The following is a 13,880-nucleotide window of genomic DNA, read 5'->3' as shown; positions in this document are numbered from 1 at the left end:
CATGACTTTTCTGAATGCAGGAAACTCTGGTTTCATTCCTGGGTCTGGAAGATTCCCTGGAGAAGGTACAAGCTACCACTCCAGTATTCTGGCCTAGAGAATGCCATGGGCTGTATAGTCCATGGGGTCACAGAGTCAGGCACCACTGAGCCACTTTCACTTTCACATGCGGATATTATGTAAAAATAATGTGGTAACAGATCTAGAACCTTTGGCAAGCTAACGAATGAGTAATATAAATATGAATAATCAACTTTGTCCTGCATGGTGATTACTGTCTGGTATTTGCTTTGAGAGCACTTGAACTCCTCATTATTAAAGAGAAATAATCCTTTCCTCTCTGAAGCATTTGTGGACCATTCAGTTGGGTGTGGTGAATAAAATACTTAAGGATCTACTACATAAAAATGCAATAGTCAAAGCACAATATTTTTTCCCTCTGTTTCTCAAAGGATGGAATATTTTGTATTTGCCCTGATTTTATGTCTTGACTTCATGTACCATTGTATAGTGACATTTTTAGTTGAAATACAGTAGGACTAAAAATATTGATAGAATACTAATAAATCATGTTGGTATGTGTGGTTGTCACATAGGATTCACAGGAGATTTAAATTCACAGTTGTCAACGTAAAGGATTCGTGCTATTTAGCTTCTTCATGAATCTATACCACAAATGAAGAGCTTTTCACAACATATTTCACTGAGGGAACTACAAGGATGATAGGCGTAATACTACGTGTCAACTCCTGGATTTCTAAGCATTGCTCACAATACAGATCTGCTTTTCAACATCAGGGTTCTTTCAGTGTCCTTGAACAGCATTTGTTTTCCTGTTCAGTTCAGTTCAGTCGCTCGGTCGTGTCCGACTCTTTGAGACCCCCATTGAACCGCAGCACGCCAGACCTCCCTGTCCATCACCAACTCCCAGAGTTTACCCAAACTCGTGACCATTGGGTCGCTGATCCGCTGTCGTCCCCTTCTCCTCCTGTCTTCAATCTTTCCCAACATCAGGGTCTTTTCAAATGAGTCAGCTCTCCAAAAACTGGAGTTTCAGCTTCACCATCATTCCTTCCGATGAACACCCAGAACGGATTTCCTTTAGGATGGACTGGTTGGATTTCCTTGCAACCCAAGGGACTCTCAAGAGTCTTCTCCAACACCACAGTTCAAAAGCATCCATTCTTCTGCGCTCAGCTTTCTTTATAGTTCAGCTATATATTCTGTATACAGAAGAAAAACACTCATGAGTATAAAACTTGTTCACATAAAACGAGTGTATGAATTGTTATCTTCCCGACCCAGGGATCAAACCCACATCACTTCCATATCCTGCACTGGTAGGCAGAGTATTTACTGACTGTGCCACTGAGGAATCGATACACATTTCAAGAACCACTGCCATCAGCTTCTCCTGTTCATGACCGAAGTAGGAGAAAGAACGCTGGAAGAAGTACCCGTAAGCATATTATTTAGTCAAGGAACTGTTGTTATGCTGGGTACTCCAGTTATTACTGGGACAAGTCGGTTCCTCCAATGATGATGGGTATACCTGAAAAATTCTTACAAATTCATGGGATGCGATGTCAATATGATCAATGTGTTCATCTTATGCTACTGCTTCAGATAGACCTGCTTCAGCATGAAGGACTGCACTTAAAGGGATGCCTACTATTCCAGCTCAAGCAACAGATACTGCAGTGCAGATCACTGTCCTTTGTTGAACAGGATCAGCAGTTTGTCAACATAGGTAACACGCCAGAGCAAGCCTTGGGATGCAACTCTGAAAACAGGCTAGGCCCTCTTTTTCCCAAGCCCTGCGATAAAATACGAATCCAAAAAAGAAAAATAGCAACGATTTTGTCAGGACTTCCTCACTTTTGCGTTCTGGATGGCAGGAAGCACACACTGAGGCCAGATGACTGCAGGATTTAATTGTGAGCTAACATTGGCTGGGGTGGAAGCTCATCACTCTAGGAAGAATGTGGCTAAACTAAACCGTTTGACCTTCATTCACTTCATGTGCATAGAGTTCCATAATCCTTCGTTAAGGAATTCAGTAAGTTGTACTTCCTTACCCCTTCACCATCTCTTGGTTTACACGAATGTAAGTTCCTAGTCTAGCACTTATTTATACAACGAGTGTTACAGGTAGTAATAGTGCATAAATGATGATGAGCAATGACAGGAAGTTTATTTCTTCTCTGTTCGAATTCTCTATTTTTATACAACCAAGCAGTGAAATATACTTACGAATGTGAATATTTTAGTGGTGTGTAGAAATACACAGTGTTGGCACAATAATTATCAGGGTATTGTGTCTTTTTCATATATTCCTTTGGAGATTCTGTTCCATTATACGCTATCATAAGATATTCAATACAGTTTCTGAAACTATAGAGTAGGTCCTTGTGGTTTCTTTCATACGTAGTACTATGTAGTTGTTAATACTTCAAACAAAAACTGGTACACAAGTATTCATAGCGACCTTATTCACAATAGCCCAAAGGTAGAACCCATTCAAGTGTCCATCGGTGGGTGAATGAATATGCATCACAGGGTATATTCAAAAGCTTGAACAGTATTCTACCATACAAAAAGATAAACTGAAATGGTTCTGCCACTGCGCAAGACACTACAGAAATTACTCCAAAACTAACACATGGAACAAACAGATATTTCAATTCTAATTCATGCTATGTACCCAAAAGGTTTGGAAAAGGGGCTGAAAAAATGCATATTGCTGCAGTCATAGTCACAACAGCGTGATTCACACTGGCCAACAAACGGAGGCAATCTAAGTGTCCATGGACAGCCAGTTCCATAAACAAACTGTGGTAGACACACATTGGAATCTGATTCGGCTCTTCAAAGTCGGTAATTCTGACAATGCCACAATGTGGACGAACCTTATGGTCATTATATTAAGTGAAATAAACCAGACCAAAAAAGGAGAAATGTTCCGTGATTCCACTAGTATGAAATATCCAAACAAGTCAAGTCCAAAGCCAGAAAAACAGAAAGTGATTCCCAGGGATCCAAGACAGTTCATGTTTCACAGAACCCGCCCAGTTTCCCTTGGGGAAACTGACTTCTCATGACATCTCCAAAACCGATTATACAAATAATTGGAAGTCATATCCAATCAAATGAATGTAGATATAATTTTACAATGTATACCAACCTCACTCAAACGTCTCAACAGACAAAAGGCAAAATTGTATCTATGGTACCTCAGCTTTGCTTAAAACTGTACCTACAGTACCTTAGTTCTGCTTATGAAATTTAATTAAAAAAAAAAACACACTAAAGTCTATCCAAAAACGGACATAAAAATTATAACATGAACTTTAAAAAATTATAAATTTAAACTGTGAAAAACCTTATTCACACAACTTAAATGCAAGCCACAGAAAAATGTACTGACAAAATACATATATGATAAAGGATCGTACTCCAAATATACCAAAATATCTGGAACAAACAACATCATTAAAAGTGTGTAAATCTGAACTCCTGGTCAAATGAAAGATACAGATAGTAAATCAGCATATCAAAAATACTCAAAATCATATGTCATTAGGAAATTACAAGGTAAAACAGCAGTGAAGTAGCACTGCACACCTATTAGATCCAGTAAGCTCAAAAATGGGGGAGGGGGCGCGGGGCTTCTCTGGTGGCTCAGTGGTAAAGAATCTGCGTGACGATGCAAGACACTCAAGTTCAATCCCTTACCCAGGAAGATCCCACGTACCAGAGAAACTTAGCTGGATTTTTCCACAGCTAAACAAGGCTCACCTGTGACCTGAACACTACACGCCTAGCACTTACTAAACAGCTTTGAAAAAGTGTCCAGACAAAAAGTATCACACAATTACACACAGCTCTACTTCTAACAGCTAAAGACTTTCAAATATCAGGATGTCTTCGGGCGATGACTGTGTAAGCAAATTGGGATACATCCAAAGTGAAGGGAAGCAAATGCTACCCCAAAATATACCACTTCAGCATGAGAATTAGTTGGATCTAATTAACTTTCTTTTTTTTAAGAGGACACATGCTCATCTCTCACACCCAAGTTCAAGACGGCTCTTCTGTGAGTCACATTTACAAGAGAAATCTCATTTCAAAGGAATCCTCAGCATATACCAGATAGAAGGATGACAGTCTTGTGAAACTCTTTTTTTTTTAAATCAATAGGAAAACCTAAGATGTAAATCTGTAGAACGACCATATCCTTCCTTTCCTTTGGTTTTATTTTTATTAATATTGATTTTTTTTTTGTATTTGGCTGCACCAGATCGACCTTCATTGAAGCCAGCCAGATATTTAGGTAAAGGATGCAACTCTGCGTTGTGGCATGGGAGATCTAGTTCTCGGAAAAGGGATTGAACCTGGGCCACCTTCTTTGGGAGTGTCCAGTCTTAGCTACTGGACCACCAGGAAGCCCCTGATTTGGTTTTAGATGAAGATGGTATCTAAGGTGATATCTTGGGCCATTTCAGTCACTGACTCAGTTTCCTGAGTTTCTTCAAAGCACGCACGAAGGTACACATAATAAACCGGTGTGCAAAACAAGGAAAGGGAGTTCATACTACAACACTGTATGCTTACAAATAGCTAAATGGTAAATGGCATGTTATTTATTTTTAATTACTGTGGAGAAAAAAAAAGAATGCAGGATTCACACATTTTATAACATGAATAAACATTAAAACCATCTTTAGAGAAAAATATCCATATAGAAAAGGCCACACAGATCCCATATTCACTGTCTGCTCTAAGTCCATCAAGTTTGTCCAAATCAATGTACATCTCCATAGCATTCCTAAAAAAAAAAAAGCGGGGGTGGGGGGGTGGGAAGAAAAGATATATTCATACAATTGAACAATTGCTGAAAGGGAAGTGGGGCTGTGGATACTGCACTATAATTAGTGCAGAAACCAAATGATGTCCTGATTTTGGAGATTATGTGGAGGTTCTGCAGGAGAATGCACCCACTTTGGATAAAACACATAGAGTGATTTAGATGATGTGGCAAATGCGAGCACTTTTTCCCTTTGATAGGAGTTTTCTGTACATTTTACCCAGAAAGGAAATTATGTTTCAAAACAAACAAGTCGATACCATAAAAGAAAATCGAATTAGACAGGCAGAAAATTTTCTATAGAGTTCAGACTTAGGCGAAGTTCAAGGGAAGCTGTGATGCTCCACTGTCCTTGTAGGAGTCCACATGGAATGAAGAAGTACTGTGGGAACTCTATTAGTAACCACTGTGCCTTGGGTCTGCAGAACAAACAGATTTTGCAAATAAAATGTTCCCCATAACTTCACAAAAAGTTGTTAGACTACATTCAGTAAAGTTGAATAATTTTCGATCAATTTACAATCATAGAAACTACTACAACTTACAATCCCAATCAATATATAAAAATCACTTGCGTTTCTATAAACTAATAACAAACAGAAACAAACATTAAGAAAATCTCACTTATAATTGCACCCAAAAGAATAAAACATCTAGCAACAAACTTAATCAAGGACATAAAAGACCAGTAGTCAGAAAACTAGAAAGCACTGATAAAGAAACCAAAGAAAACACAAATAAACAGAAAACGACACCACGCTCAAACACTGGAACAAGAGGAATTCAAATGCCCATTTCAAACAAAGCCATCAACAAATACACTGACTGCCATCACAAAATGATATTCAATGGCCTTTTCACAGAAACAGAAATACTCCTACTAGTAGGCTGCTAATATTGAACAGGACCTTAAAGGGCCAAGAAGACTCTGAGAAAGAAGATCACTGCTGGAGATATCTTCCTCTCCGACTTCAAACTACAGCACGGCCCTGTAGTAACCACCACAGTGAGGAACTGGCAGGAACACAGACACAGGGACTCCAGGAAAGAAGAGAGAGCCCAGGAGTGAACCCACATGGACGTGGTCAGTTCATGAAAATCAAACCAGGAATGAGCCAAGAGGAAAGGACACTCTTCTGAAGAAACAGGGACAGGAAAACTGGCCAACTACTCAGAAGAACATCTGTGAAGGTCATCCTCTAGGCCATGGAACAGAAATCGAACTGAAAACCTGCCATTTGTACATGGAGCTCTCCCCACCCCCCCGCACCCCCCGCGTGCTCTGAGATGGACCTCCGGTCAGCGCTCAGCTGGACACAGGAAACATCTACTTCATCCTCATTTTCCCCTCTTGCAGCGTCTCCCTGCTGGTGGGCACTGAGGCAACCCCTCTCCTCTCAGCTGGGATGCAGCCCCATAAACCTGGAGCCCGAGTCCTGAGGGTCCTGAGGAGACAGAGCTCCCACCAGGGAAGAGCGGGCAGCCCCATGCTCACAGACCTCAGAGGGCTCACCCACAAACAGCTCTGCTGTGAGCACTCAGACTGGAAGCCCAAACTGAAATGGAGCACAATGGCTCCATGACCCTCCTCAAAACACGGCTAAGGAACAGTCAGAGCCTGGATGGAATGCAGCCATAAAAAGGAACATATTTGAGTCCGTTCTAAGGAAGGGGATGAACCGAGAGCATATTAAACAGGAAAGTCAGTCAGAAAGAGGAAAACATGGAATCGAGAAGGATGGGTCTGATGAATCTGTTCACATAGCAGCACCGGAGATGCAGACATAGAGGACAGACTTACGGACCAGGGTGGGGAATGGAGAGAGCAACATGGATGCATGTACACCAACATTTGTAAGTAGACAACCAGTGGGATTTGCTGTTAGGACTCAGGGAACTCAAACTGGGGCTCTGTAATAACCTAGAGAGGTGGGGATGGATGGGATGTGGGAGGGAGTTTCCAGAGCGAGGGGACACAAGTACATCTATGGTTCGTTCGCGTGGATGTATGACAAATCAAACCGATATTGTAAAGCAGTGATCAATGAACTAGAAATAAATAACTGTTTATTAAAAAAAAATGAAATGAACAGAAGCACAAACTTTGCAACTAACACCGGAATTCCATTTAAAAAACTATACAATTTGAGAAAACAACAAAAGGTCTCCATGATTTTGGTCTGGTGATGAGTTGTAACACACAACAAAAAAGCCAACTTACCAAATTAGGAATATACATTATTCCAAATATTGACTTTTAAGATTTTATACATTGACTGTGTGAAGGACCTTATTCCAGAGAACCAAAAGACACTCTGTTAACTGAACCAGTGACCACCCAACCTTCCAGGCAAAATAGAAGAGAAAACACCTGCAGGAGTCACCTTACCACAGGAGGTCCTGGTAAGGAACAAGGAACTAACAAGCTCCCACCAACAAGGATTCTGCACAGGTCAGCAAGAGGTCAGCAAGAAATGGGAGAGACTGCAGTCCAGAGGTCTAGCAACTTCCATCTAGCAACAAAACACAACATAGTTAAAATTATTTCAATGTTATAAAAATAAATAAATAAATAAATAAATAAAAGGACAGAAGTTCTTTGAACACATGACTGAGATTAGGGGTGAGGCAGTACATGTATGTGCCTGGAAAAACTTAAAGTATGAGAAAGTAAAGAAATTAAAGACAACAATCAAGCTGTCCAAACTGATAAAAACGAATGATTACAGAGTTTTATCTGTATACATTAGCCGATAATGCTCTGAAAAGGAATTAAAAAAATTCTCTTTCAATAATGTCAACATGAATAAAATACTTTGCCATGGATGTAACGAGGATGAAAAGACTGGCACACAGGAAATTATACACCCTGGCTGAAAAATATCCTGAATACATGGACAGATATTCCATAATGATGGAAAGACAAGATGGCAACACCATGGAATGAATCTTCAATCTGAAATGAAGATTCGATATGATTTGATCGCTCAGAGCTTTTGTGCCATCAACTGTTATTAAAGTATGAAAGAGATAGAGAAAGCTGCTGACTTAGACTTGAGGAGGGGTGTACGCCCTGCTGGGCTCTAGCCAGATATTCTACAGGCACTAGCAGTCAGCTAAGGAAAAAAAGGCACTGTCTCAGGGAATGGCAACAGGCCGCTCCCCCATGACATGCCTTGAGATAACATTGGCAGCAGGTGACTCATCCGTGGCCAAAAACTGATTGACATGAATCTTGAAGAAAGGCAGTATTCCAGGCAAATATAGCATTTCCTTAACATAGATGAGGAGAACAAGGTACGAGGAAAATATACTGTTTTGTTCAAGTCGCTTCTGAGCCTTTTGGGGGAACCGACCTGAAGCCAGAGTCTAGCACAAAACATAGGATATTTACATCGCTTGAGACAATCATTTCCTTAGGAAAAAATGCATTGCTTAGCTCAAGGTTTGTCTGCGAAATGCTTACACATCAGGAGATGACGGTAAGCTGGGTTTCCACACACAAGAACATGCATGCAAAGGACAAGCCTGCACAGCCCATCTGCCCCCCTCCCCCACAGCCAGCAGCATTTCCAAGTGACCTCCTAAGGCCTTCCCCAAACTACATGGGCACCTCTGGGTTTCCTGTTTCCCTCACTTCGAACACTTTTCTTTAAAAAAAAAAAAAAAAGAAATCCCGCACACTTCTTGATAGAATGCCACAGTGGAAGGAAAACAGGCCTTCAATATTTAAACCTCCCTGTGCCAAACACTTGGAGCTTGGTTTGGTTTGGTTTTGTGTTGAATTACACCACCACATAATTTAAACTTTTTACATGTTCTAGTTATTCAGTTCCAAAACACCAAACTTTTATTGCACAAGGTCCCCATGAAAAGGCCCACGCAGCAGGACAGCCACAGATTCTGCCATGAAAGGGCAGCAAGGTGCCCTCCCCCCTTCTTTGCTGCCTGGGCGGCCACCAGGGTTTGAAATCCATGCACCCTACTAAGTTTCTAGGGTGCAATTCGTGGACCCTTCCCTTTCCCATCCCAGCAGGTGCTCCAGGGCCCGCTGGCCTACAAAGCGCCAGAAGCAGGGCTGGGCCAGCCGGCCAGAGTTCAGGGTTCTGTCCCTTGGACTTCCAGCGGACACTAGGCTGCTTGGGAAAACCGCGCAGACTCGGAGATTTTTCAGCAGAGGGGTGGAGCGGTAAAGGCCTTGACCCCAAAGGCGAGGCCTTTCTGCGACCGCCAGGTGGGGGAGCTCCGAGAATGTGCCAACAGAGGGCGGAATACGTGGTTCCCTGCTCCACGCAGTCCCAGTGCCCTGACCTGTGGTCCGCACCCGTCCGCTGCGCCCACTGGATGCCGATCCTTGGGGACCCAGGAGCGCACGAAATGGGCGTGCCCAGCCGCAATGGCGACCCCGAGAGCACAAGTGGGAAGCCCTCCCCCACCCCCGCCAGGAGCCGACCCCCGCCGCGACCGGACCCCACCCCTCTCCCCGCGCCGCCAGGGTTCTCCCCGCCCCTGCCGCGCTTCCGGCGGGTTCCCAGCAGCAGTGGCCACCCCCGGGAGCACAACTGGGACCGATCCCCCAGCCACAGCCATCGGAATCTCGACCCGCGCAGCCCGGGTTTACCCCGCCCCGGGCGCGCTCCCGACACGTTTCCAGCCGCAGTGGCCACCTCCGAGAGCACAACTGGGAAGGCCTCCCCCACCCCCGCCAGGAGCCGACCCCCGCCCCGCGCTCCCGGTGCTTTCCCAGCCGCAGTGGGGACCCCCGAGAGCACAACTGGGACCGCCCCCCACCCCCGCCACGACCCGATTCCCGACCCGCGCCGCCCGGGTTCGCCCCGCCCCTGGCGCGCTGCCCACCTTCACCGGGGGCTCCCGGTGAGCCCCGCCCCCACGCCCCCACGCCCCCACGCCCGGTTCCAGCAGAGGCTCTCGGACCTCGCTACTGCCGCCAGGTCAAACACGAGGACAATACATCCACCCCACAGAGACAATCCAAGCTGTCTATGATTTAGGGATCGAACGAGGACTACAGAAAGGCAAGATGGCCTGACCTAGGAGGGCCATGATATGCTATAGAACCAGACAAAGTTGGTTACCAAGGAAACTTTTTTCCTTGGAACCCGGAAACCTGGTTCTTTGCATATGCAATGACCAACAATTAGCTTGTTACCCAAGCCTGCCTCGCTGCCAGCCCCACCCCCCTCCCCACTCCCCAGAAGACCGGCTCAAAGAAATATTTTAAATCTCAGGCGGAAAACTGGAAGATGTCTTGTCTGTCTCTCTGGATTTAGGTATGTGTCAGTGTGAGCCTTGTGGTTTTTGATAAGATTGCTCAAGTTCTGAGTTCTGATTTCAATGGTCTCAAGACAAGGCAGCCCTTCCAAATCAAACTCCTGGGAATACAAGAAAACATTGACCTAAATGGAAGTCAGAGTCCCGTGAGCTGGGAACTAGTCAATAGGAAATAGCTAGTGTTTTTGGTTTTGCTCCTCCACTCTAGACATGTCTAAGAGTCAACAACATTAAGCACAACCTGTTCATAGTGCCTAGGTTTCTTTTGAGGTAAAAATTGCTCTATTGTTATACCCGTCACAAGCTCGTTCGTCAGCAAGAAAGTACCCGGAAACGACAACAACAAAAGTAAAAAATGTAAATGGGATATGAGCTTTTAGACAAACCCTTAACAATAATTATACTCTAAAATATCTGCCTCTCATAGTCTTGATTGAAGGCAGAGGAGAAGGGGACGACAGAGGATAAGATGGTTGGATGGCATCACTGACTCGATGGACATGAGTTTGAGCAAGCCCCTGGAGTTGGTGACGGTCACGGAAGCCTGGCGCCCTGCAGGCCACGGGGTCCCAAAGAGGCAGACACGACTGAGCAACTGAACTGAACTGAACTGACAAACGTTTCTCCAGGTGTTTTGGTTCCCCGAGTTTCTATCCTTGTGCTAAACTAAGTGACGCCAGTGTATTGAATAGCTAGGTCATTTCCAAAGAAATGAAAGTTCTGAAACACTCACGACTTGAAAGGACCTCCCTTTTACACAGAAACAAAAGAGATTTTTGAGTCTCCATGAATAGTGTCTGGCACCATCCTGACATGTTAAATGTAAGAAAGCAATTGTTTTGTTTTGTTCTGTTCTGTTCTTGTTGGTGGGGGGTGGCGCGCTATATCGAATGCCAATATAAAAGTCAGTTCTTGGTTGCTGAAGGGAAATGCATGACCTGTTATTACACGAAGGGATGTGGAATGCAATGGCACTTGAGGAAGGAAAACGAAGTAGTTCTGTCTTCCAGGTGGCAGTTTCAGGATGGGGGAAGCAAAGGAATGGGTACAGAATGGGATAAGGAGGTTGTAGGGAAAGTGGACCCCCAGGAAAGAGTTCTGTGCCTAGCACGAGTTTTCTTGAGAGGTTGAACTGCCTTTGCTAATGGAGTTTCAGTTTCTTTACCTCTTGAGTGATCTCTTCTAGGTTGACCTAGGACAGAAATCTTTGGTTAGCTTTGGCTACGTGGAGAAGTAGTGTTTCACGGTGACATATGTGATCCCACCTGACTGTTCGCAACCCTTTTGATATCGATGCACTGCTTCTGCTGCTGCTGCCGCCGCCGCTGCTGCTGCTAAGTCGTTTCAGTCGTGTCCGACTCTGTGCGACCCCGTAGACGGCAGCCCACCAGGCCCCGCAGTCCCTGGGGTTCTCTAGGCAAGAACACTGGAGTGGGTGGCCATTTCCTCCTCCCATGCATGAAAGTGAAAAGTGAACGTGAAGTCGCTCAGTGGTGTCCGACTCTTAGCGACCCCATGGACTGCAGCCTACCAGGCTCCTCCGTCCATGGGATTTTCCACGCAAGAGTACTGGAGTGGGGTGCCATTGCCCTCTCCCATATCTATGCGCAAGCCTGCCTAAATCACTGACTTCTAGCTAGCTTTGGGATGCCAATGACCATCCACCCTTACCAGGCAACAGAGAAGAGAAACCACTTACCACAGGAGGTCCTGGTAAAGGAACAAGGAACTAACAAGCTCCCACCAACCAGGATTCTGCAGAGGTCAACAAGAGGTCAGTAAGAGATGGCAGACTGCAGTCCAGAGGTCCTAGCGACTTCCATCTTGCAGCAGAGAAGCCAGCATAGTCCAAACGAATTCAATGTTGCAACAAATAAATAAACAAATAAAAGGACAGAAGTTCTTTGCACACATGACTGAGATTAGGGGTGAGGCAGTACATGTATGTGCCCGGAAAATCTTAAAGTATAAGAAAGGAAAGAAATTAAAGACAACTCTCAAGCTGTCCAAACGGATAAAAACGAATGATTACACAGTTTTATCTGTATACATTAGCAGATAATAATCTGAAAAGGAAATTTAAAAAATTCCCTTTCAATAATGTCAACATGAATACAACACTTTGCCGTGGATGTACTGACGATGACAAGACTGGCACGCTGGAAGTTATACACCCTGGCTGAAAACTGTCCTGAATACATGGACAGATATTCCATAACGATGGAAAGACTTAGGATGGCAATCCCATGGAATGCATCTTCAATCTGAAATGAAGATTCGATAGGATTTGATCGCTCAGAGCTTTTGTGCCATCAACTGTTATTAAAGTATGAAAGAGATAGAGAAAGCTGCTGACTTAGACTTGAGGCGGGTGTACGCCCTGCTGGGCTCTAGCCAGATATTCTACAGGCACTAGCAGTCAGCTAAGGAAAGAAAGGCACTGTTTCAAGGAATGGCCCCAGGCCCCTCCCCCACGACATGCCTTGAGGTCACATTGGCAGCAGGTGAGTCATCCGGGGCCAAAAACTGATTGACATGAATCTTGAAGAAAGGCAGTATTCCAGGCAAATATAGCATTTCCTTAACATAGATGAGGAGAACAAGGTACGAGGAAAACATACTGTTTTGTTCAAGTCGCTTCTGAGCCTTTTGGGGGAACCGACCTGAAGCCAGAATCGAGCGGAAATCCATAGGATATTTACATCGCTTAAGACAAACATTTCCTTAGGAAAAAATGCATTGCTTAGCTCAAGGTTTGTCTGCGAAATGCGTACACATCAGGAGATGGCTCCGAGTTGGGTTTCCACACACAAGAACATGCATGCAAAGGACAAGCCTGCACAGCCCATCTGCCCCCCTCCCCCACAGCCAGCAGCATTTCCAAGTGACCTCCTAAGGCTTTCCCCAAACTACAGGGGCACCTCTGGGTTTCCTGTTTCCCTCACTTCGAACACTTTTCTTAAAAAAAAAAAAAAATCCTGCACACTCCTTGATAGAATGCCACAGTGCTAGGAAAACAGGCCTTCAATACTTAAACCTCCCTGTGCCAAACACTTGGGGCTTGGTTTTGTTTTGTTTTGTTCTTTAATTACACCACCACATAATTTAAACTTTTTGCAATTTCTAATTATTCAGTACCAAAACACCAAACTTTTATTGCACAAGGCCCCTATGAAAAGGCCCACGCAGCAGGACAGCCACAGATTCTGCCATGAAAGGGCAGCAAGGTGCCCTCCCCCCTTCTTTACTGCCTGGGCGGCCACCAGGGTTTGAAATCCATGCACCCTACTAAGTTTCTAGGGTGCAATTCGCGGACCCTTCCCTTTCTCATCCTAGCAGGTGCTCCAGGGCCCGCTGGCCTACAAAGTGCCAGAAGCAGGGCTGGGCCAGCCGGCCAGAGTTCAGGGTTCTGTCCCTTGGACTTCCAGCGGACACTAGGCTGCTTGGGAAAACCGTGCAGACTGAGATTTTTCAGCAAAGGGGTGGAGCGGTAAAGGCCTTGACACCAAGGGCGAGGCCTTTCTGCAACCGCCAGGTTGGGGAGCTCCGAGAATGTGCCAACAGAGGGTGGAATACGTGGTTCCCTGCTCCAAGCAGTCCCAGTTCCCTGACCTGTGGCCCGCAGCCCTCCGCTGCACCCACTAGATATGGATCCTTGGGGACACAGGAGCGTAGGAAATGGGCGTTCCTAGCCGCAGTGGCGACCCCCAAGAGCACAACT

General features: G+C 44.8%; 1 long non-coding RNA gene across 3 annotated transcripts in view; it reads right to left on the bottom strand.

The window, feature by feature from the left end:
• Positions 1–440: 440 nt before the first annotated feature.
• LOC129643292 (uncharacterized) overlaps positions 441–13,880 on the bottom strand; it is a 72,583-nt gene continuing 59,143 nt past the window's right edge. Inside the window, exons 1-3 of one of the 3 annotated variants that reach the window (XR_008710225.1) lie at positions 11,859–12,314; positions 7,257–7,380; positions 441–1,223 (exon numbers count right to left, since the gene is read on the bottom strand). This is a non-coding gene — a long non-coding RNA (uncharacterized LOC129643292). Of the gene's footprint in view, positions 1,224–7,256; positions 7,381–11,424; positions 11,610–11,858; positions 12,315–13,880 lie in introns of those variants that run through there. The other 2 variants (XR_008710223.1, XR_008710224.1) reach the window with 2 other exon arrangements.

The sequence above is a fragment of the Bubalus kerabau genome, chromosome 2 (genome assembly GCF_029407905.1).
Source record: "Bubalus kerabau isolate K-KA32 ecotype Philippines breed swamp buffalo chromosome 2, PCC_UOA_SB_1v2, whole genome shotgun sequence".
NCBI classification, from domain to species: domain Eukaryota; kingdom Metazoa; phylum Chordata; class Mammalia; order Artiodactyla; family Bovidae; genus Bubalus; species Bubalus kerabau.
The sequence above is the reverse complement of the archived record's forward strand: the minus strand, read 5'-3'. Positions and strand labels throughout refer to the sequence as shown.